Here is a 23,542-nt window from a genome sequence, read left to right on the forward strand (position 1 = left end):
GTTGGAAATCAATAATAGGCGGAGTGCCAGAAAATTCATAAATACATGGAGGCTCAACAACACACTCTTAAACAACAAGTGGGTCAAAGAAGAAATTGCAAGAGAAATTAGTAAATACCTAGAGGCAAATGAAAATGAAGACACAACATATCAAAACTTATGGGACGCAGCAAAGGCAGTGCTAAGAGGGAAATTTATTGTCCTAAATGCCTTTATCAGAAAAGAAGAAAAGGCAAAAATGCAGGAATTAACTGTCCACTTGGAAGAACTGGAGAAAGAACAGCAAACTAATCCCAAAGCAAGCAAAAGGAAAGAAATAACAAAGATTAGAGCAGAAATAAATGAAATTGAAAACATGAAAACAATAGAGAAAATCAATAAGACCAGAAGTTGGTTCTATGAGAAAATCAACAAGATTGATGGGCCCTTAGCAAGATTGACAAAAAGAAGAAGAGAGAGGATGCAAATAAATAAGATTAGAAATGAAAGAGGAGACATAACTACTGACCTCACAGAAATAAAGGAGGTAATAACAGGATACTATGAACAACTTTACGCTAATAAATACAACAATTTAGAAGAAATGGACAGGTTCCTGGAAAGACATGAACAACCAACTTTGACTCAAGAAGAAATAGACGACCTCAACAAACCAATCACAAGTAAAGAGATTGAATTAGTTATTCAAAACCTCCCTAAAAAGAAAAGTCCAGGACCAGACGGCTTCACATGTGAATTCTATCAAACATTCCAGAAAGAATTAGTACCTACTCTCCTCAAACTCTTCAACATAATCGAAGTGGAGGGAAAACTACCTAATTCATTCTATGAAGCCAACATCACCCTCATACCAAAACCAGGCAAAGATATTACAAAAAAAGAAAACTACAGACCAATCTCTCTAATGAATACAGATGCAAAAATCCTCAATAAAATTCTAGCAAATCGTATCCAGCAACACATTAAAAGAATTATACATCATGACCAAGTAGGATTCATCCCAGGTATGCAAGGATGGTTCAACATAAGAAAATCAATTAATGTAATACACCATATCAACAAATCAAAGCAGAAAAATCACATGATCATCTCAATTGATGCAGAGAAGGCATTTGACAAGATTCAACATCCTTTCCTGCTGAAAACACTTCAAAAGATAGGAATACAAGGGAACTTCCTTAAAATGATAGAGGGAATATATGAAAAACCCACAGCTAATATCATCCTCAATGGGGAAAAATTGAAAACTTTCCCCCTAAGATCAGGAACAAGACAAGGATGTCCACTATCACCACTATTATTCAACATTGTGTTGGAAGTTCTAGCCAGAGCAATTAGGCAAGAAAAAGAAATACAAGGCATCAAAATTGGAAAGGAAGAAGTAAAACTATCACTGTTTGCAGACGATATGATACTATATGTAGAAAACCCAGAAAAATCCACAACAAAATTACTAGAGCTAATAAATGAGTACAGCAAAGTAGCAGGTTACAAGATCAACATTCAAAAATCTGTAGCTTTTCTATACACTAGTAATGAACAAGCTGAGGTAGAAATCAAGAAACGAATCCCATTTACAATCGCAACTAAAAGAATAAAATACCTAGGAATAAATTTAACCAAAGAGACAAAAAACCTATATAAAGAAAACTACAAAAAACTGTTAAAAGAAATCACAGAAGACCTAAATAGATGGAAGGGCGTACCGTGTTCATGGATTGGAAGACTAAATATAGTTAAGATGTCAATCCTACCTAAATTGATTTACAGATTCAATGCAATACCAATCAAAATCCCAACAACATATTTTTCAGAAATAGAAAAACCAATAAGCAAATTTATCTGGAAGGGCAGGGTACCCCGAATTGCTAAAAACATCTTGAGGAAAAAAAACGAAGCTGGAGGTCTCGCGCTGCCTGACTTTAAGGCATATTATGAAGCCACAGTGGTCAAAACAGCATGGTATTGGCATAAAGATAGATATATCGACCAATGGAATCGAATAGAGTGCTCAGATATAGACCCTCTCATCTATGGACATTTGATCTTTGATAAGGCAGTCAAGCCAACTCACCTGGGACAGAACAGTCTCTTCAATAAATGGTGCCTAGAGAACTGGATATCCATATGCAAAAGAATGAAAGAAGACCCATCTCTCACACCCTATACAAAAGTTAACTCAAAATGGATCAAAGATCTAAACATTAGGTCTAAGACCATAAAACAGTTAGAGGAAAATGTTGGGAGATATCTTATGGATCTTACAACTGGAGGTGGTTTTATGGACCTTAAACCTAAAGCAAGAACACTGAAGAAGGAAATAAATAAATGGGAGCTTCTCAAAATTAAACACTTTTGTGCATCAGAGAACTTCATCAAGAAAGTAGAAAGACAGCCTACACAATGGGAGACAATATTTGGAAATGACATATCAGATAAGGGTCTAGTATCCAGAATTTATAAAGAGATTATTCAACTCAACAACAAAAAGACAGCCAACCCAATTACAAAATGGGAAAAAGACTTAAACAGACACCTACCAGAAGAAGAAATACGGATGGCCAAGAGGCACATGAAGAGATGCTCAATGTCCCTGGCCATTAGAGAAATGCAAATCAAAACCACAATGAGATATCATCTCACACCCACCAGAATGGCCATTATCAACAAAACAGAAAATAACAAGTGCTGGAGAGGATGCGGAGAAAGAGGCACACTTATTCACTGTTGGTGGGAATGTCAAAGGGTGCAACCACTGTGGAAGGCAGTTTGGCGTTTCCTCAAAAAGCTGAATATAGAATTGCCATACGACCCAGCAATACCATTGCTAGGTATCTACTCAAAGGACTTAAGGGCAAAGACACAAACGGACATTTGCACACCAATGTTTATAGCAGCGTTATTTACAATTGCAAAGAGATGGAAACAGCCAAAATCTCCATCAGCAGAAGAGTGGCTAAACAAACTGTGGTATATACATACGATGGAATATTATGCAGCTTTAAGACAAGATAAACTTGTGAACCATGTAATAACATGGATGGACCTAGAGAATATTATGCTGAGTGAATCCAGCCAAAAACTAAAGGACAAATACTGTATGGTCCCACTGTTGTGAACGGACATTCGAGAATAAACTTGAAATATGTCATTGGTAACAGAGTTCAGCAGGAGTTAGAAACAGGGTAAGACAATGGGTAATTGAAGCTGAAGGGATACAGATTGTGCAACAGGACTAGATACAAAAACTCAAAAATGGACAGCACAATAATACCTAATTGTAAAGTAATCATGTTAAAATACTGAATGAAGCTGCATCTGAGCTATAGGGTTTTTTTTTGTTTTTGTTTGCTTGTTGGTTTGTTTGTTGTTGTTGTTTTTTACTATTACTACTACTTTTATCTCTTTTCTTTATATTGACATTTTATATCTTTTTCTGTTGTGTTGCTAGTTCCTCTAAACAGATGCAAATGTACTAAGAAACAATGATCATGCATCTATGTGATGATGTTAAGAATTACTGAGTGCATATGTAGAATGGTATGATTTCTAAATGTTGTGTTAATTTCTTTTTTTTCTTTCCGTTAATAAAAAAAAAAAAAAAAAAAAAAAAAAAAAAAACATTAGGTTGAGTGAAATAAGCCAGACACAAGAGCTCAAATAGGGTATGATATCGCTAACATGAACTAACTATAATGAATAAACTCATAGAGTCAGAATCTGGAATATGGACTGACTATGTTCTGACTATCCTGTTAACCTAGAACATAGGTTACCGGGGGATAAAATGGGCATAGAGAATGGAAAGCTGATGCTTTATTTGCACAGAATTTCTATTCAGACTGATTGTAATGTTTGGAAGTGGATTGGTAGCACATTTTGTGAATGCAACTAACAGCGCTGAATTATGTTTGTGAATGTGGTTGACGGAAAATTTTGCATCATGTACTAGAAGGAAAGTTAGAATTAAAACACAGGGCTGTATAACACAGTGCTGAAAAAAATAGAATGCACGTTCTTCTCAAGTACACATGCTCATTCTCCAGGATAGATCATATAACAGGTCACAAAACAAGTCTCAATACATTTGAAATAATGAAATCATACACTGCATCTTCTTCAACCACAATGGAATAAAGCTAGAAGACAATAGCAAAGGGAGAACTGCAAAATTCACTAATAGGTGGAAATTAAACAATGCACTCTTATACAATCAATAGGACAAAGAAGAAATCAGAAGAGAAATTAGGAAATAGCTTGAGGCACATGAAAATGAAAACACAACCTATCAAACTTATGGAATGCAACAAAAGCAGTGCTGAGAAAGACATTTATAGCTCTTAATGTTTATATCAAAAAGAAGAAAGATCTCAAACCAGAGACTTAACCTCATAACTGGAGAATCTAGAAAAAGAAAAGCAAACTAAACCCAAGTGAGCAGAAAGAAGGAAATAAAAAAGATAAGAACGAAATAAAGAGTATTAAAAATACTCAAAATAGAGTATTAAAAAACAATAGAGGATAAACAAAACCACAAGTTGGTTTTTTTAATAGATCAATAAAAGTGACAAACCTTTAGCTAGACTGACAGAGAAAGAGAGAGAATGCAATTATTAAAATGAGCTGAAACTCAGCATCAAGGGAGTGAGAAAACCTTCTGACCAAAAGGCGGAAGAGTGAAATGAGACAAAGTGTCAATAGCTGAGAGATTCCAAACAGAGTCAAGAGGTTATCCTGGAGGTTATTCTTATGCATCAAGCAGATATCACCTTGTTATCCAAGACGTAATGGAGAGGCTGGAGGGAACTGCCTGAAAATGTAGAGCTGTGTTCCAGTAGCCATGTTTCTTGATGATGATTGATAATGATATAGCTTTCACAATGTGACTGTGTGATTGTGAAAACCTTATGTCTGATGCTCCTTTTGTCCAGGGTATGGACAGATGAGTAAAAAAATGGGGATTAAAAAATAAATATATAATGAAGGGTGAAAAATTGAGTAGGTTGAAATATTGGTGGTCAATGAGAGGGAGGGGTAAGGGAAATAAGATGTATGAGTATTTTCTTTTTTTATTTCCTTTTCTAGAGTGATGCAAATGTTCTAGAGATGATCATGATGATGAATACACAACTATGTGATGACACTGTCACAGAGCCATTTATTGTATACCAGGTGTGGATTGTATGTGTGTGACAGTTTCACAATAAAAATAAGAGAGAAAGAGAGAGATAAGGAAAGAAATTTATCTCAAACACACCAATATCCAATAAAGAGAACGAGAGTAATCAAAGCCACCCAACAGAGAAAAGTCTAGGGCCAGATGGCTTAACAGGTGGATTTTAGCAATCACTCCAAGAAAAATGAACCCCAACCCTGTTCAAACTCCTCAAAAAAATTGAAGAGGAGGAAATACTCCCTAACTCATTCCAGGAGGCCAACCCACCCTCATACCAAAGCCATGTAAAGATCCCAGAAGAAAATAAAATTGCAGACCAATATCCCTATGAATACAGATGCAAAAATCATCAAAACAAAGCACAAGCAAACTGAATCCAACAGCACATTAAAAGAAAGACAAACCATGATCAAGAGGGATTTTCCTAGGTGTGCAAGGGTTTTCCTCAACATAAGAACAATTCATGTATTATACCCATTAATAGAATGAAAGGCAAATCTACATGACGTAGACACAGACAAAAATTGTATCATCCCACTAATATGAAATAACAGAATAAACAAATTCATAGACTCAGAAACTAAAATACAGCTTTCCAGGGGCCAGGGTTGGGGTAGGGGATGGGATTTAATGCTTAATAGGTCCAGAGTTTCTTTGGGGGACAACGGAAAATTCTGGTAATAGGTGGTGTTACGGAGGCACATTGTGAAAGTACCTAACAGCATGGAATTATTTATTTGAATGTGGTTAAAAGGGGGAATTTTAGGTTGTATGCATGTTATTAGGATTTAAAACAAACAAACAAACATAGGTCTACACAACAAAGAGAATAAACAACATAAGCCATAGACTAGAGCTAGTATAATTATAACAATCATGTCTCACCAACTGTCACAAAATACCATATCAGTAAAAAAGGGTTAATAATGGGGAGAACTGGATGTCAGGGGGGGGGGGGTGTATAGGAACTCGACTATTTGCATGACTTTTTAAAAAAAACCTACAACTTCTCTAATAAAAAAAAAGCAGGATGATTGGCAAGAACATTTTCAAGATGGCCGTTGAAATCACGATCAGGAAGTTTCAGCTTTTCTCTGGTTTGCTGGATTCTTCACCTGGCCACCAATGACAACACAGGTGTTTAATTTCTAGAATATCCAGTGGAAGGAAATAGAATATTAAGCTTTATTTATTTATTTTTTTTTTTGTAACTGTGATGTTACAGCCAAACGTTTTCTGTTCAAACATTATGTTTCTTTCTTGAATTTCTCTGGTATCTTGTTGATACTTTTGGCCATAGAATGAATCCATTATTTAAAAAGCGTATTCCCATATTTTTAAAAAATTGATTTACTGAACACTCTTTAAACACATCATAAATTGTGTTACAAAAGGCTGCAACTAGTTTTAGACCCACAGAAAAAGTAAGAGTGGCCATCAATCTCACTGATATGAACTAATTATAATAAGCAAACTCACAGAGTTAGAATCTAGAATACAGGCTACCGGGGGAGAGACTGGGGTAGAGAAGGGGAGCTGACGCTTCATTTGTGACAATTTCTATTTAGGTTGATTATAAATGTCTGGAAATGGATAGTGGTGATAGTAACACATTATTGTGAGTGTAATGAACAGTGCTGAATTATATCAGTGAGTGTGATTGAAAGGGGAAGTTCTGGGTTGTGTGTGTCACCAGAAGGAAAGTTAGAAGATAAAACTTGGTACCGTATAGCACAGTGAACGCTCTTGGGGACGATGGACTGTGGTTACCAGCACAAATTCAGGAATGTTCTTTCATGAACTGTAACAAATGTATGACACACCAGGTGTTAACACCAGGGTGGTATATGGGAAATATACCTAATGTAAGCTATAGACTATAGTTAAAATAAATAGTAATATTTTAATATTGTCTCATCAATTGTAAGAAAGGTGCCACAGTAATGCACAATGTCAACAATAGAAGGGTACATGGAAACATATTTTTATATGACTTTTCTGTAAACATATAACTTCTCCAAATAACAATTTTTAAAACACTATGGTAAGTGAAAGCAACCAGCACAAAGTAATACATATTGTATGAATCCATTTATATAAAATGTAAATATAAATAAATTTATAGAAACAAAATTAGATTAGTGATCATGCAGGACTGGGGAAGGATAGAGAGGTCGAGAAGTGACTGCTAAGGGGTGTGGGGTTTTTCTTTCTGTAGTAATGAAAATGTTCTAAAATTGTGATGACGAGTGCACAACTCTATGATTATACTAGAAGCCATTGACTGTATGCTTTGGATGGATTGTATGGTATATGAATATATCTCAATACAACTGCTTTTTAAAAAAAACGTGTCTTTCACCTTATACCCCATCATTATCAAGCATATCATACTTTTATCTGAGCAGTTAAAAGTTTACAGAAGAATCATGCAGATAATACAGAGTTCCCATATACACACATACACAGTCTCCCCATTATTAACAGTTTGCATTAGTGTGGTACCATTGTTACAACTGACAAAGCAATGTTATTAAAATTATACTATCAACTGTAGCCCATAGTTCTATTAGGGTTCCCTATGCATTGTACAGTTCTGTGAGTTTTTTTAAAATTTTTATTCTGATAGCCTATATACAACTTAACACTTACCATTTTATCCTCTTTCAATTAAACAATCCAGTAGTGTTAAATACATTCACAATGTTGTGCCATCATACAATCATCCTTTGCCAAAACTTTTCCATCTCCTCAACGAGAAACTTCATGACCATCAAGCATTACCTCTCCATTCCCACCCCCACCCAGCCCCTGCACATCATTTCTGTCATCTTTGTTTTCTGTAAGACAGTTTCTCTTCTGCAGCTCTCCATGCACCAGGGTTTGGGTTAAGAATAGGCTTAACTGGGAAAAGCACAAAGCCAGAGTCACCATGACAAGGGCCTCTAACCTGTGGCTCAGCCCAGGAGCAAGTAGGCCTCAATCTGCTGGACTCACGTCCTGTGGACCTTCCTGCGTGTATGGCAAGCCTGAGAGAGCAGTTTCAACAACATGCCAGCAGTCTGGTTGGGGGTGCCTGCTACTTACCGAAGTTGTCCTGAAGTGCCAGCAGCCCAGCACACGGAGACTCTGAACCCACAGGAGTTTCGGTGACAGGGGGAGGAAGCCCCACTTTCAGGAGAAGCCACGTTTGGGCACTGCCCCTCCAACCGGGAGAAAAGCAAAGACCCCCGAATCTCATGAGCTTTCGACCAGGCAGCCCAGCAGAAGCATACAGGGTTATTTGAGACAGTCTTGCTTCTTACATCATACTTTCCCAATTGATTAAGCAAAAAGTGGTATTTCATGATAGTCTTTATTTTCATCTCTTTGGTTACTAATGAATGTATATGAGTTTTCACAGACGTAGGGACAGTTGTATTCCTTCTATGGTCTATTTAGACACTTGACCCATTCTTCTTTGGGGATATCAGTGGTTTACTCTTTAATTTTTAAATATTTTTTATATAGAATGTCTTTTAGCCCATTAAAATGACCATGTGTTTTTTTAATCAGATCTACTGATGGCATATTTCACGTAAATATAGAGGATATTTATTAATAATCTCCCCAGTGTCCACATTCACCCCTTCCCCGTAGCCTCCTAAGCTTGCTCAAGGATCTAAGTGGTTCCAGGAAAGCTCATTAGCAACCAGAGAGCACAGGCTAAGCCCCAGGCCCCTGTGCTTGCAACGGAGGTCATGTGACCCAAGTCACTTACTCAGTGTCATCTCAGGATTCTTGCTTTAAATGCCAATACGAAGAGGCCCCTATTTTTATTTATTTATTTATTTATTTTTGCTAGACAAGAATATTACAGCACATAATCTCAGGAGCTGCTAGTGGTCATCATGGGGAATCCACTGAGGATGAAGCTGTCAGCAAAGAAAGCACAGTAGAGGGAAAATAAACTGAGTATTTGGTATATAGTTGAGCCACCAAACAAGCCTCACCTAAAGAAAGCCTGCTTCTAGATTTTTCAATTACCTGACCCCAGGCATATACATTCAGCAGTGCTCACTGGTCCATGCTGGTTGTCCAAGACTCACCTCCATTTGTATTAGTTAGGGGATCATTTTCATTGCTGCACCAGTTGTTAAATACAATATATTTACTATCATCCCCATATGTGCCAATAACCGTCATTCATTATTAAGCTTTAGATTTAAAGTCTGTTTATTTTTTTTTTTTTTTTTTTTTTTTTTTTTTTTTTTTTTTTTAAAGGAAAGACAGAGAGAAGGAAGGAAGGATAGAAGGAAGGAAGGAAGGAAGAAAGGGAAACATTTTTAAACATTTTCTTGTTTTATTGTATTCTGTTTCTCCGTTTTTGTTACATGGGCTGGGGCCGGGAATCGAACCGAGGTCCTCCGGCATAGCAGGCAAGCACTTTGCCCGCTGAGCCACCGCGGCCCGCCCAGTCTGTTTATTTTTTGCTGGGTTTGGTGGTTGCTGTTTTGTTTCAATAAACACACCTTACATGGTAACCCTGTGATACAAAGTACTTAACTGTAGAAGAGAAGCCTCTACAATTGCAGAGAAAATCTTTCCTTGGTCAGGTAACCAGACCAGTCAAATAACAATAGTAACACATACCATGTGTCAAGATCCTATTCTAAGTTTTCATATATGTTAATTCCCATAAAACAACATGAGGTAAGTACTAAATCTCCATTTTAGATATATGAATATTAAAATTCAGAGAGGTGGGTGGGCAACGGTGGCTCAGTAGCAGAGTTCTCACCTGCCATGCTGGAGACCTGGGTTTGGTTCCCACTGCCTGCCCATGTTAAAAAAAATTTTTTTTAATAAAAATAAATAAAATACAGAGAGGTTAAATAACTTGCTCAAAGCCACACAGTTAATAACGGGAAGAGCTGAGATTTGAACCCTGGAATCTGGCTTCAGAATCCATGATTTTACTCACTAGACTACACTATCTTACTCTAAAGGATGCCTAATAAAGTGAGGGGTCATAAGAAATTCACATACTTTAAACATTTTGTTTTAATTGAAAACATGAAAGTGTACACTTATTTGCCAATCTTTGAGGAAGGCAGTAGTAAATAATAACTAATTGCTCTAATTCTGTCCTCCTTTCCCCCGCCCCCGGGCACATGGTTAAACCATGCTTTGCAGCCTGCCTTGCAGTTAGCCATAACAATACAGCCTAGCTCCAACCCATAAACTGTGAACCATGTGATGTGATCACGTCCCATCCTGGCCGGTAAGAACCTCTCACATAGGAACTTCCATGCTCGCTTCCCTTCCATCACTTACTGCAGGAGAGCACAGCCACCTTGGCAACCACCCGTTGAAAATGCCGGAGCTGAAAGATGGAAAGAGCCTGATGTTCATCCATCAGGAACACTCTTTTTTGGACTTAACATAGCTGAAAAAAAAAAGTCTACTATACTATATTAAGCCATTGGAATTTAGGGTTAATCTTCTTTGTTTATTCCTAGATATCTGATTCTTTTAGTTGTTATTGTGGATGGATTCTTTCCTTCATGCTTCAGATTATTTGTTGCTTGTATATAGAAACACTAAGAATTTGGGGATGTTAATCTTGTTCCCTGTCATTCTGCTGAATTCATTTATTAGCTCTAGGAGCTTTGTTGGGGATACTTCAGGATTTTCTCAATATAGGGTCAGATCATCTGCAAATAGGGAAAGTTTAACTTCTTCCTTTTCAATAGGGATGCCTTTTCTCTCTCTTCTTGTCTAGCTGCTCTGGCAAGAACTTCTAGCACGAAGTTGACTAGTACTGGTGACAGTGGGCATCCTTGTCCTGGTCCTGATCTTAGAGAGAAGACTTTCAGTCTTTCCTCATTAAGTGGGATTTAGCTGTGATATTTTCATATATGCCCTTTATCATATTGAGGAGGTTTCCTTCTATCCCTAGTATTCAAAATGTTTTTGAAAGGGTGCTATATTTTGCCAAATGCCTTTTCTGCATTGATTGAGATGATCATGCTGTTTGCTCCCTTCATTCTGTTATGTGGTGTGTTACATTAATTGATTTTCTTATGTTGAATCATTCTTGCATACCAGCAATAAATCCCACTTTTTCATAGTGCATAATTATTTTAATGTGCTGTTGGGTTAGGATTGCCAGTATTTTGTTGAGGATTTTTGCATGCATATTCATAAAAAGTACTGGCCTATAATTTTCTTGTGGGATCTTTATCTGGCTTTGGGATGAAGGTAATGTTAGGGAGTGCCCCCACATCTTCAATTTTTTGGAAGCATTTGAGCAGACTTGGAGTAAATTTTTCTTGGAATGTTGGAACCCTGTGAAGCCACCTGGTCCTGTTGTTGGTTGGTTGTTTGTTTTTCTCTTTACTGGGAAGTTTTTGATTACTGATTCAATCTCTTCACTTAGAATTTGTTTGCTGTGATCTTCTATTTCTTCTTGAGTTAATGTAGGTAGTTTGTATGTTTCTAAGAATTTGTCCATTTCATCTAGGTTATCTATTGTATTGGCATAGAGTTGTTCACAGTATCTTCCTATAGTCCTTTTGATTTCAGCAGGGTCGATGGTGATGTCTGCCTTTTCATTTCTGATTTTATTTATTTGTATCCTCTTTTTTTGTCAGTCTACATAAATGTTGGTCAATTTTATTGATCTTTTCAAAGACCCAGCTTTTGGTTTTGTTGATTCCATTATTTGCTTTTTCCATTCCATTTATCTCCTCTCTAATTTTTTTTCTTTCATTCTGCTTGCTTTGGGTTTATTTTATGCTTCTTTTTCTAGTTCTTCCAGTTTTGAAGTTAGGTCTCTGGTATTAAGTCTTTTTTAATGTAAGCATTTAGAGTTATATATTTCCCTCTCAGTACTGCCTTTGCTCCATCCCATAAGTATTTCATTTTCATTCATCTCTAGATATTTCCTAATTTTGTTTCTGATTTCTTCTTTAACCATATGTTGTTTAATTTCCACATATTTTCAAATTTTCCATTTCTCCCTCTGTTGTTGATTTATTGTTTCATTCCTTTTTTGGGCAGAGAATATACATTGTATGATTTTTATTTTTTTAATTTATTGAGACACGATAGACTCAATATATGGTCTATCATGGAGAACAGTAACTGTACACTTGAGAAGAATGTGCATTCTGTTTTTGTTGGGTCTGTTAAGTCTAGTTATTTAGTGTATCATTCGAGTTCTGTACTTCCTTAGTGATCTTCTGACAGAATGTTCTGTCCATTATTGACTACGCTGTCTTAAAGTCTCCTGTTATTAATGTATGTGCAGATTTGAAAGTATTATGTACCCCAGAAAAGCCATGTTTTAATCCTGATCCAATTATGTGGGAGCAGTTATTTCTTTTCATCCTAATTCAATACTGTAGGTTGGAAACTTTCAGTTAGATTATTTCCACAGAGATGTGACACACTCTATTGTGGGTGTGATCTTTTGATTAGATGGAAATGTGACTCCACCCATTCCAGGTGGGTCTTGATTAGTTTACTGGAATCCTTTAAAAGAGGAAACATTTTAGAGAGAGTCAGAAATGACAGAAGCCTCAGAGCTGACAGAAACTTCACAGCAGAGCTGACACAGATGCAGATGTGTGGAGTACAGAGACATGGATTTTGGAGATAATTGGAGTTCAGTAGCTGTTGCTGTAAGATGTTAAGCAAACCAGAACCTGGGGAGAGCCAAGGGAAGCCAAGAGATGAAAGCCAGCCCTGGAGAAGCAAAGTGAGTAACCCACAGGAACAGAGGCTGAAAGCAGTGGAGCCCAGGAGCAAGGGACCAGCAGATGCAAGCCACGTGCCTTCACAGCTGACAAAGGTGTTCCTGACCCATCGGCCTTCCTTGAGTGAAGGTAACCTCTTATTGGTGCCTTAATTTGGACACCTTCACTTCCAGAACTGTAAACTTGCAACTTAAGAAATTCCCTTTTAAAAAGCCATTCCAGGGCGGGCAATGGTGGTGCAGTAGCAGAGTTCTTGCCTGCCATGCCGGAGACCTGGATTTGATTCCCAGTACCTGTCCATGCAAAAAAAAAAAGCCATTCCATTTCTGGTATATTGCATACTGGCAGCTTTCAAACTAACACAATGTAGAACCATCAATTTCTCCCTTCAACTTTGTCAGTATTTGCTTCATTTATTTTAGTGCTCTGCTGTTAGTTGCATATATATTTATAATTGTTACATCTTCCTGTTGAATTGTCCCCTTTATCAGTATATAATGACCATCCTTGTCCCTTATGCCAGTTTGAAATTGTTGTGTATCTGTTCTTTAATTCTGATTCAATATTGTTCAGTGGGATCTTTTTTATTAAGCTGTTTCCATGGAGATGTGCCCCACCTAATTGTGGGTGGGAACTTTTGATTAGGTGGTTTCCATGGAGATGTGTCTCCACCCATTCAAGGTGGATCACTTCCTGAAGTCCTCTAAGAAGGAACAATTTGGAAAACACTTGAGAACTGACACAGACAGAGATATTTGGAGATGCAGAAAGAATACACCCCTGGGGAAGCCAGGAGAGAAAGCTAGCAGATGTGCCATGTGCCTTCCCAACTGACAGAGAAATCCCAATCATCATCAGCCCTTTATTGAATAAAGGTATCTTTTTCCAGATGCCTTCGTTTGGACATTTTTATGCTTGGAACTGTAAACGTATAACTTAATAAATTCCCTTTATAAAAACCAAACCAAAAAAAAAAAACCAAAACATTTCTGTTATATTGCATTTCCAGCAGCATTAACAAACTAAAACATCCCTCAAAACTGTTTTTTACTTAAACTCTATTTTATCTAATGTTAATATACCCAAATGTTAACCTTTACCACAGGTCTTTATTTCTTGATGCTGCTTTGAACCACTGTCTGGTGTCCTTTCCTTTCAGTCTGAAAAACTCCCATTAGCACTGCTTGAGGGCAGATCTAATACTGACATACTCCCTCAGCTTTAGTTTATCTGAGAATGTCTTAATCTCTCCCTCATTTTCAAAAGAGTCCTGCCAAATATAAAATTCTTTGCTGGCAGTTTTTTTCTTTCAGCATGTTAAGGATTTCAACCCACTGCTTTCTTGCTTCCATGGTTTCTGATGCATAACTGGCACTCACTCTTATTGGGACTTCCTTGTATTTTTATAATTTGATTTTCTCTTACAGCTTTCAGAACTCTCTCCTTGTCCTTTGCATTCAATAGTGTGAACAGTTTATGATGGGGTGTATTTTCTTCGTATTTATCCTGTTTGATATGCATATTCATGTCTTTTGCTAAATTTGAGGAGTTCTCTGTCTTTATGCTTTTTAATGTTCCTTTGGCCACTTTCCTTCTCCACTTTCCTTCTCCTCCTTTTGGGACTCCCATAATGCATATACTTGTGTGCTTGATGATGTCCCACAGGAATCTTTGGCTATTTTCACTTTTCATATTTCTTTCTTCTTTCTGCTCCTCAGCCTGACTCATTTCAAGTGTCTTGTCTTAAGTTCACTGATTCTTCCTTCTGCTAGCTCTAATTTGATCTTGAAACCCTGTTGGACATTTTTCATTTCAGTTATTGTGGTCTTCAACTGCAGTAGTTGTGTTTGGTTCCTTTTTAAAATTTCTGCATCTTTACTTAAACTCTCATATTGCTCATTCATTGTTTTCCTGATATCCTTCAGTTCTTTCTATTTTCTTTGATCTCCTTGAGCATGTCTAAGATCATTTTTTAAAGGTTTTGTTCAGTATGTCCACATTCTCATCTTCTTCATTGATGCTTTCTGTATTTGTGTCCTCTTCCTTTGGTTGGCCATCATTTCCTGTTTGTTTCTTTTATTATACAATGTACATTTTAATATTTTAAAATGTTAATTCTGGGAGATTTATTCCCTGAGATGCCTGTTTCTTGGTTTTATAACCAGCTGGAGATCAAACAGAGAATTTCTTGAGCTCAGCCGTCCTATCAGGAAGGTTTGCCCAAGTCAAGCGCAGTGTGCAGGGTTTTCCTCTGTCTTGTCCTGGGGTTTTTCCTGCTAGTTGTTTTGGAGTTCCCCTGTTTACAGAAGTTTGGTGGTCCCCTGTTTCCCAGGAGACAAACCTCCCTCTCCCAGGTGTTTTAAGCTGGCAGGTCTTTGCCCCAGATTGTCTTCACCTCTATATTTTTTTACACTTTTTTTCATTGTCTCAAGCTGCTTTTACCTGGAGGGCAAATTCTGGAAGCAAGGTCACTCCGGAAAGGACTTTCCCAAGCTGGTCTTTGCCAGTCAAAAGAGGGGCAGGGACCCGGGAAGGGTATGCAGGTCAGCTCCACAGCGCTGGTGCCAAGAGCTCCCCCGATGACTCTCCAAAGCCAAGCTTTCCTGGTCTGCCAGCAAATGCAGCCCTTCAGCTAACTTTCCCCTGCAGTCTAGGGGAAGAGCTGTATTTTTAAATCTCCACCACCAACCGTCCCTGTCTGGGACAGCCTTTTTCCAGGACAGAGTTGAAAGCATGGCTATCGTTGCCTTTGTCTAGGTGGGTTTGAACAACAGCTGCCCTCAGAGCAGGGCCCAGCAAGATGAATTGACGAATCAAAGCCGTGATCAGTGATCAGCTCACCTTGCTCTGGAGGAAAAGGACTTTTATGTCCCTTTCTGCACCAGTGAGCTAACCAGGGACTGGACCCCATGGCTGCCTGCCACAAGGGTGGGGGATGGATGCTGGCAGCCATCGCACAGACAGCGCTTCATTATTCTTTGCCGTCACTCATCAGCCTCTTCCTCCCGCTCCTTCCTGGGTGTTCTTTTGGTCTGCTGAGTTTCCAAAGAGTTCCTGCCTGTTTAATAGTTGTTTTGGTGGAAGGACTGAGTCCTGAAGCCTCCTACTCCACCATCTCCCCTGGAATTCCCTCTTTGAGTCAGTTTTCTCAAAGAAATCATCTACTTTGTTGTGGAAATGTCCAAATGTAGGATCATAGGACCATGCACAACAGTCTCTTATAAATGCTTTAACTTTTAATTGTAGAAAATTTCAAGAATAGTAAAAGTAGAGAGAATAGTAAAATGAACCTCCATGCACCCAGTTTCAATAGCAATCAACATTTTGCCAACATCCTTTCACCTATTTCCCTGCCACACTTTTTGAAGTAGAGTACTGTATTTCAAAACAAATTCCAGACTTACTTTGTCATCCTTATCCATATACACTTCAGAAAAGAACTTTTATTAAAATTTTTAACCTCTTCCATGTCTATAATTTTATCCCATTTATAATTTTTTGTTTTCTTGTTTTTTCTTGATTATGTTTTCCAAAAGTTTCATTAAAAAAAGACATTGGTTTCTTTCAGTGAATTAGTTCTCGGATTAATATGTCAATTCTTTTTGCTTTTTAATTCAAAGATTTCTGTTAATAGTTTAATTCTTCATTCTTACTACTGCTACCCTTTTGCTTTCCTTAAGCTGAACGCTTGTTCAATAATGAATTTCCCTGCTTCTGTGCACAACTGTGGCCAATTTCCTTGTGATGTTTACATTTTCAATATTTACTAAATGGTTTGCAATTGTGGTTTTTAATTTCCACTTTACAGCATGAATTATTTAATAACTGTTCTTTTTTCCCCTCATTTCTAAGTGCTTGTGATTTAAAAAAAATATCATATCAGTTTTGCAGCATTTATTTCCCTTCACTCACCCCCATGTTCTAGTCTTTATTATGATATATATCACATATTATAATACATTAAGATGAAAAGTGATATTTTCAATTATATATATTCACTTTAAAGAATTGATTTTAACATTTATTCATGCTACTCTGCCTACATTTAGTCAGACTTTAATAAATTCCCATTCTCCATTATTCTGTTATACTGTAAACTTCCCCATTTTTGAGATCTTCATTTTGACATATGTCTTGGTCATCTGGACTACATCTTTAAGACACTTCTATTCAAAATGACATTGCGGGTATTTATTTTGAGGCCTTCTCCTCTGCTTCTATGCATGATAGATAAAATTTAGAACAGAAAAGATTAAAGCCACAGATGTGCACTCAAAAACAAAATGAACATGTTTTAGTTTGTTAATGCTGCCAGAACACAATACATACCAGAAATGGAATGGCTTTTTTAAAGGGGATTTATTAAGTTACAAGTTTACAGTTCGAAGGCCACAAAAATGTCCAAACTGAGGCATCCAGAGAAAGATACTCTGACTCTGAAAAAAGGCTGGTGTCTGTCACATGGGAGGGCACATGGCTGGCATCTGCTGGTCCTTGTTCCCAGTTCTGTTCCTTTGTGCTTCTGATTCTGGTGGCTTCCTCTCTAAGCATCTGAGGGCCTTCACTTAGCTTCTCCAGGGCAAAATTCTGAGTTCTGGCTTACTTCACATCTCCTGCGAAGGCACATAGTGACATCTGCTAGGCTCTGGTTTTTAATGGCTCTCCAAGCATCTTGTGTAGACACTTCAAGCATCTCCAAATGTCTGCATCAGGTGTGCTTTCTCTAGAATGTCTCCCTTTTAAAGGATTCCAGTGAACTACACAAGACCCACCTTGGATGGGTGGAGTCATATCTCTATCTAACCAAAGGCTACATTCACAATTGGGTGGGTCATCTCCATGGAAATAATCTAATCAAAGGTTCCACCCTAAACAATGAGTCTGGCTCCACAAGACTGGATCAGGACTGAAGGAAAATGGCTTTTCTGGGGTACATTACACTTTCAAGCTAGCACAGAACACATACCCAGCACCAGAACAAAAATGCAAAGCAGTAAGGAGTTAAAGCTACAGGCTTCCTGGGCTCTAGTTCAGAAGCAGTCTGAGGAGACCAGGAATTCAAGTTCTGAGACTTAACAGGTAGGGTTGATGCTAACAATATTAATAACTAGCCCAGCACAGGTACCAATCAATGAGAATGGACACTGAAACCAATCAGAATCAATTCCACTGTAAATGAACAGCAGGGTGACTCCAGAGCACACTCCTTGTGGCAGGGAGCAGAGCACCCCACAGGAAGCAGGGGATCAAAGACCAGGCTCAGAGCTTTAGTCGAGGGGCCCAGGTGGGGAACCACAGCTCAAGAACAGAGACCGATTACTTCCTGAGGCCCCATAGCTTCTGCGGTGCTGCCAGTTTAGGAGGGCACCCTTACTTCTTCAGATTCAACCTCTTTACATGGACTCTCGACAGTTTGCCCATGATGTCAGTGATTGTATCAATGAAATCTCCAGTTTCACCATGAGGCAGGTGCACCAAGCAGCCAATGGGATCTGAGGATCCTGGGGACCAGGTGGAGAAAACCTCAAAACTGCTAGATTGGGGTGGGGGGGGGGGCAGTGAGAGAAAACAGGTAAATAAATAAAACCTTCCACCCTCTAAGGGTCCGCAAACTTAAAACCCAGAACCCACATGAAGAAATTAATGTTTGAAAAGACAATCAATATATCACAGTAAGTAGATGAAATCACTATTAAATGAAAATAAAAGAACTTAAGTTTTTTAATAAATTAATGTGCATATCCTCAAAGAGATCAATTAAAAATAGCAAAAAGAGGTCCCGGCGGGACTCCCAGAGAGCCAAGATCTCGCACCCCTGCAGAGGCCCTGCTGCTGTGCTAGGAGGTGGGGAGCCGCAGGAGAAAATGGCAGCCATGACAGACCTGGGAGAGGCCCCGACAAGTGCGAATTTGCTGGGAAAACTGATTCAAGGTGTACGAGTCCTAGCATGATAAAAAGAACTGGCATGCTTGCGCCCATTAAAGTTTTTCAGAAGAATTCTACTCCTATCCAAAGGCATTCGTTCCCTATTGTATTTCAGACATCTATTGGCGAATCCCAGAGATTTCTGAGTTGCGGTTATTCGGGCAGTATTACATTCTTCCCACTTCAAAGAGACACTCATTCATGTTCTTGAGGAATATTTTAAGGTTCCCTCTGTCTTGCTTGCTACAAGTCATCTAATGGTTCTTCTGACATTTGGGGTTAATTTCGCCATGGTCCTAGATTGTGGATATAGGCAAAGCCTGGTGCCACCTCATTTGAAGGAGCCCCAGTACTAAACTGTTGCTGAGCACTCCCTCTCCAGGAAAAGCTCTTCACGGGAAATGGAAATTCGGCCATGGAAACAATGTGCTGTTGATAGAAGAGCTGCCAAAGAACAGAGCCTTCCGTCAGTGGCAGGCTCAATTCCGAAAGGTGTGTTAGAGGACATTAAAGTCTGCACTTACTCTGTAAGTGATCTGAGATACAGAATAAAATTCCAAGCAGCAAAATTAATGGAAATACAAGGCATCCCACACTACCCTCAAATGTTGAGTATTCAGTTGTAGAGAAGATTCTACATATCCTTGAACGAAGCAGAGATTCAGTTATGGAAATTATTTTTGAAAAAGATAATGAAGAGAAGTCAGCTGCCACTTTAATGCTGGATGTTTAATCAATACTAGCAGATACCAGGAAGCAACCAGTACAGAATATGGCAGCCAGGAGGGGCATGTCTATGCTGTCAGGATTTCACCACATACTGCTTGATAGTAATAAGGTGTTTGGTGGAAAAATCAAAATGCAAAAAAGGACTTGGCACCAAGATATTCTGAATTCATACTCCACCTGCAAAGGCTAATTGGGTGGTCTGGTTGGGAGGGGCTATTTATGGAGCACTACAAGATATACTTGCAAGCCCCCTTGGTCTCAAAGGAATATTATAATCAGATGGGCTTTATACCAGATTAGTGTTCTCTCAACAACCCAGCTTAATAAAATAAATTGGGTAGATGGGAATACTAGTGGTCAATGAGAGGGAAGGGTAAGGGGTATGGCATGTATGAGTTTTTTCTTTTTTCTTTTTCTGGAGTGATGCAAATATTTTTTTAAAAAATGATCAAGGTGAGGAATACACAACTATGTAATGCTATTGTGAGCCACTGATTGTACACCATGTATGGAATGTTTGTATGTTAAGAATGTTTGTATGTTAAATTTTATCAACAAAGATAGTTTTAAAAAGTAAATAACTCACCTTAGGAAATAGTGTTTGATGTCGGGAAAGCTCAACCACTTCTGACAAAGAGAGCATCTTCCACTAAGAAATAAAAGTTTAACTGAAATTCAAAAACAAAACCAGAGAAATGAATAAGAAATTATGAAACAAAAAGAGGGAGAAGCAAAACAGGAAAAGGTTGATATGAGAAAGAAATTATCAGCAAATAAGTCTTTCAAGAAAATATACTCTAATAAATATACTCTATTATGCATGGTATATTTCATGAGTCCTTACATACCAAAATATCATTCCACTGCATTTACATTGGGTGTAAAATTCTCAAGTCACACCTTTGACTCCCCCAAATCTATAGCCACTCTTGCATTTTCTTCTGCTATTTGCATGGAAGAATGCTGAGGCTAATCTGAATTTTGTTCTTTTAGAGAGTTTTTTTGGAGGGGGATGTCTGGATGCATTTAAAGTTTTTATCTTTGCAACGCAAAAAAAAATTGCCCAAGTGTGTCGAGGTTTGGTTTCCTTTTCATTAATTTTCCTGCTGAATATTGAATCCTTTTCATGTTTATTCTCATTTGGTTATTGCTCCTGCATCAGCCAGTGTTCATTTGCACAGAGTACAACCCACAAATTTAATCAGAGAAAGATTTATTTTAAGGTATTAAATTATTTATGAAATCACTAGGAAAATTGAAAAAATAGATTCTGGATCTGCACTGACCAATACAGCAGTCGCATGAGATTACACAGCATGCAGTAGATTACAAAGATTTAGTACAGAAAAAAAAAGTGATATATCTCAATAACATATATATCTTGTATACTGTATGGGGGGAGTCACATTTCATTCTTTTTCCATGTGAGTATCCCATTACAGCAGCACCACTTGTTGATTTTGGGGGGAAGTTGGGGGTGGGTAGTGCACAGGCCGGGAGTTGAACCCGGGTCTCCTGCATGGCAGGCAAGAATCCTACCACTAAGCTACTCATGCACCCTCAATAATATTGTGTACTGATTTCTTGTGGAAATTCTTTTTGATCTTTTGAGTTAAAGTAAATATATTAATAAGATCAATATAACCTATTTCTTTTTCCCTCTTTAAATGCAGCTACTAGAAATTTTAAAATTACATGTCTCCTATTACATTTCTATAGGATGGCGCCACTCTGGACTGGCTTCCAGGAGCAGCTCCCAAAGGCACCCACCACTGTTGGGTGGCAAGAGTCAGGAGGCTGGGCGGGCCAGGGTGGCTCAGCAGGCAAGAATGCTTGCCTGTCATGCCAGAGGACCCGGGTTCGATTCCCGGTGACTGCCCATTAAAAAAAAAAAAAAAAGATAGCCAGGAGGCTACCTGGTGAGACAGGAGGCACTGTCACATCTGCTGGTTCCAGAAATCTGCCACCTCTACTCTAATTAGAAAGCTGACCGCTGAACTGGAAAACCATATCTGTATAGTAAACACACAGGATATCCAGTTAAATCTTAATTTCAGATAAACAGAAAAAAAAATTAGCAGCAGGTGACCCAAGGACTGTTTGGGACATATTGATCCTAAAAACTACTTGTTGTTGGTCATGCCGTATTTATTTTATTTGACAACACTAATGCCTCGGCTGCCCCGCAGGGAGCTCTGATGCTGGGAATTCCCTTTCAGCATGTCCCAGGGTTATGTCAGGGTGCTACGCCTTTACACCCCCACATTGGCCAGTCACTGGATACAGCTGCCCCTGGGAAGAGGGTGGAGTCGAGAGTGAGCCAGGACAAATTCCTTTGGCCATGGACAAATTCCTGGAAAGTGTTGACAGCTAGAGAATGTCAGCCAGCTATAACCTCAGCATTTGGGGATACATTCTTCAGTCCTGAAGATATATATACATTATATCATATATATACATGATAAAAGAGGTATTTTAAATCAGTAGGGAAGGAAGAGACTCTAAAAAAAATGGTATTGGGACAACAAGCTATCCATTTTGAAAGTACAATCAAATCCCTTTCTCATATCGTACACAAAAACAAATTCGATTTGAATTTAATACTTAATTTTTTAGTATAAAAGAAAAAGTAGGAAAATATAATCTTGTGGGGGAAGAAAGCATTCTTAAGAAAACATAACCCAGAAATATTATGTGCATCACAGAAGACACATAAAGTGAAAGAAAAAATGAGTTATGACAAATAGTTTTTCAACTGATAAAACAATTTTATACCTCATTTGGAGGTATACTTACATAGACCTCATTTTACCTGCATTATCTAAATATAGCTGAATACTTTATATACAAATACACATACATAAAGACTTACCAATCTATAAGCAACAACCCAATGGAAATCTACAAATCACTTAAAAATAACCCAAATGAAAATGAATAAAAGTTATAAATTGACAATTTATAGAATACAAACTTAAATGTTAAGAAATACATTACAAGTTCAGTTTGCTGGGCCACGGTGGCTCAGCAGGCAAGAATGCTTGCCTGCCATGACAGAGGACCTGGGTTCGATTCCTGGTACCTACCCATGTTAAAAAAAAAAAAATTTCAATTTGCTTATAAATAGAATAATTCAGATTAATAAAATAAGGATATCATTTTTTTGAGATCTCAATTTTTGACTATCATCTTGTCAGAAACTCTCAGAAGTCTGATTTTACCCTACTTGCAAGCTAGCAAGTTAGCCTGACATAGGTTTAATTACGTATTCTGACAGAAAAATACAAGATCCCTAGAAAAAATAAGATACTCTGATCAGCAAATATATGTATACAATCTATCTGGTGCTTATGTTCCTAATTTTAGGTTAACTAATTGGTATTCTGGTCAATTTGGTTAATGTGAGTCACTTCCCAAGAATATGTTCAACCTTGAGTGCACTGATAAAGTTGAATTCATGAAACTTCCACGCTGGGAACAGAACCACCAGCCTGGCTGGACAGACAGCCTTTCTTTCCTCTCTGACCCCTTACATGACTTCATCAGACCAAAACTTTTTCAGCTGTTCCTCTCTGGAGACGAGGACAAACCCCTCTCACCACCAAAGTCACTCCCAGTTTGTCGGCATCCCTACATGAATCCCTGTATCCATTCAAACTTGAATATGATGCTCCAGAGGCTATCTGAATAGCACTGCTATGTCCTATGCACTGGGCCTCATTTTGCATGAGTACACTAAATTTGAACTGGCTTTCTCACCAGCTGCAATATTGTAGTATTTTCTCAAGCTTGTATTTAATGCAAACTCCCAAGTCTTTTGCATGTGGGGAAGAAAGGGGAAGAAAAGAAACAGTGGGGAGCAAAATGGAAAAAGCAGATGAGATCTGGGCCATGGAGTCGGGCTTCTGAGTGTGACTCCCTCCTCTGCCGTATGCGGGTCTCTCACCTGTAAAATAGGAGTGATAATAAA

The 23,542-nt window shown here is 38.1% G+C and overlaps 1 long non-coding RNA gene and 1 pseudogene across 4 annotated transcripts in view; one reads left to right on the forward strand and one right to left on the reverse strand.

Annotated features, from left to right (window-relative positions):
* Positions 1 to 23,542, reverse strand: part of LOC143642840 (uncharacterized) — a 95,824-nt gene that overhangs the window by 15,320 nt on the left and 56,962 nt on the right. The window contains exons 4-7 of one of the 4 annotated variants that reach the window (XR_013155940.1): positions 23,332 to 23,518; positions 20,159 to 20,240; positions 10,493 to 10,541; positions 9,015 to 9,090 (exon numbers count right to left, since the gene is read on the reverse strand). This is a non-coding gene — a long non-coding RNA (uncharacterized LOC143642840). Of the gene's footprint in view, positions 1 to 9,014; positions 9,091 to 10,492; positions 10,542 to 20,158; positions 20,241 to 21,488; positions 21,585 to 23,331; positions 23,519 to 23,542 lie in introns of those variants that run through there. The other 3 variants (XR_013155941.1, XR_013155943.1, XR_013155942.1) reach the window with 3 other exon arrangements.
* Positions 18,651 to 19,872, forward strand: LOC143690344 (actin-related protein 10 pseudogene; annotated as a pseudogene).

The sequence above is a fragment of the Tamandua tetradactyla genome, chromosome 7 (assembly GCF_023851605.1).
Source record: "Tamandua tetradactyla isolate mTamTet1 chromosome 7, mTamTet1.pri, whole genome shotgun sequence".
In the NCBI taxonomy this organism is placed as follows: Eukaryota; Metazoa; Chordata; class Mammalia; order Pilosa; family Myrmecophagidae; genus Tamandua; species Tamandua tetradactyla.